The following is a 2,500-nucleotide window of genomic DNA, read 5'->3' on the forward strand; positions in this document are numbered from 1 at the left end:
TGGGTTTTAAGGCCAGACTTGAAAGAGCTGAGTGTGGAGACTTGACGAAGCGAAAGAGGAAGTTCATTCCAACTGCACGGTCCAGAGACAGAGAAAGAACGGCGGTCAACAGCAGAGTATTTGAATCTGGGTATGCGTAAACAGAGTGGATCCGAAGCTGATCGTAGTGAGCGAGATGGAGTGTAGAGATGAAGGCAGCCACAGAGACAGGAAGGGGCAGATTTGTGAATACGAAGCACATCTCAGATCCTCGCGACGGTGATGTGATTTTTAATCGAGTGACAACACACTAGCCAAGTAGCATAAGAGTCGTACAGCAGTCCTGGGTGCCGAGATCGTCACCTCAAGGAGGAAAAATTTTGTTTAATGTCCCTTCAAACATATCGGTGATTGAAGACATATTGTTAAAGTATTTATGAATACAGTTGAGTATTATCGGTTAGAAGGCGTGGACGATGTGAATGAATGGAGGGTTGGGGGAAACTGGGCAAATGAGGGTGAAATTTGAAAATAAAATGTAAATACAATTACAGGAAATCACTTAAAGGACTTCGTAAAAGAGAAGTCGTTAAACTGACAAGCGAAACAACTGATAATGAATGCAGAAAGTCAAAAACATCAACGTTCTCAGTCACTTGTGAGGACACACTTTCGTGTACATAAGACTTCATCAAGCTACAGTCAAAGATTATATACTTAATTGTCAGTTACTAAAGCATATGCACTTGACATCAGAACAATAGTTGGTCCGTAATGAATTTGATAATAGTCTGAGAGATAAACTCAGAATTGGTATGTGAATCGGACCAAAGTCTGAGAGTCAACTGACGAGGTTTTAGACTTGAATTCAAGCACCTATAAAAGTCTTTTTCTAGTATATTGCTTATTTCCTTGTATTTCCTTCGTCACCTCAAGACTTGGTCGACGTGTGGTTGTCAGATAGATAGCTGTACGAAACAGCCCTTCGTCTTGAACTTGACTTTGGTTTTGACGGGCGCAATCGCCGAGTGGTTAAAGCGTTGGACTTTCAATCTGAGGGTCCCGGGTACGAATCTTGGTAACGGCGCCTGGTGGGTAAAGGGTGGAGATTTGTCCGATCTCCCAGGTCAACATATGTGCAGACCTGCTTGTGCCTTAACTCCCCTTCTTCTGTGTACGCAAGCAGAAGATCAAATACGCACGTTAAAGACCCTGTAATCCATGTCAGCGTTCGGTGGGTTATGGAAATAAGAACATTCCCAGCATGCGCACCCCCGAAAACGGAGTATGGCTGCCTACATGGCAGGGTAAAAAACGGTCATACACGTAAAGGCCCACTCGTGTACATACGAGTGAACGTGGGAGTTGCAGCCCACGAACGAAGAAGAAGAAGAAGAAGAAGAAGAAGACTTTGGTTTTATGGTATGAACATGGTAAAATACTTCTACATGAGACTTGATTTACTTTCAGTTCTCTTCTTCGTTACATTTGTTACCTTTAAAAAATCGTTTTCCTTTGTTTTGCTTGTTTAGTTTTTTTTTTTTTTATTTTTTTTTATTCCTTCCTTCGTCTTTTTATTCGAGAGAGACAGAGAAAATGAGATAGGTCGCAAGATAAATGGATTTATATAAAAAGATACTGAGATACAGGGAGACAGCGACAGAGACAGAAGAAATGAAAACCTTCCTTCCACCTTTTCCAAGGAGTGTAATTTCATTCCTTCTTCCTCCGGCCATCCCCCTTCCTCAGCATCCTACCCCCCCCCTCCCCCGCACACACACACCCCGCACAACTTCTTCTTCCATCCACCTCCCCCCCACCACCTCCACAAACCCCTCTCTCCTTCTCCTCTCCCTGGTTTTGAAGTCTGGGGGATTTGAATCCCCCCCCCCCCCCCACTGGCCAGTGTGAGGTCTTCCGCCTGTATGCCTGTTCCCTGTGATTGTCATCTGATTCGCTGAACCTTCGGTCCTCGATGGCTAGTTCGCCACAATCCACTGTTATTTTTTTTTCTCTCTTTCCTCTTCTTCTTTTTCTCCGGTCTTCCAATGCGTTGTCTTTTCTTTTTTTATCTGTCTGTCTGTCTGTCTTTCTCTCCGTCTTTCTCTCCCAAGGACAGATTGGGAGAATAGGCCATGCCTAAATTCTTAAATTCTTGAATAAAAAACGTTTAGAGTCCCGAGTTCTCTCTCTCTCTCTTTTTCTTTGTCTCTATCTCTACCTCTGTCTGTCTGTCTGTCTCTCTTTCTGTCTCCATCTGTACTATGTCACACACACACACACACACACACACACACAGACGGAGAGACAGAGAGAGACAGAGACCGAGGGAGAGAGAGTGAGTGAGTGAGAGAGAGAGAGAGAGAGAGAGAGAGAGAGAGAGAGAGAGAGAGAGAGGCGGGATGGTCGAGAGGAGGGGAGAGGAAAAGGAAGAGAGAGAGAGAGAGAGAGGGAGGGAAAATTCAAAATGAAAATACATGTTTGAATAACATGTCCTTTGTCCAATAAAACGAAATATAAC

This window comes from Babylonia areolata, chromosome 15 (assembly GCF_041734735.1).
Source record: "Babylonia areolata isolate BAREFJ2019XMU chromosome 15, ASM4173473v1, whole genome shotgun sequence".
Classification (NCBI taxonomy): domain Eukaryota; kingdom Metazoa; phylum Mollusca; class Gastropoda; order Neogastropoda; family Buccinidae; genus Babylonia; species Babylonia areolata.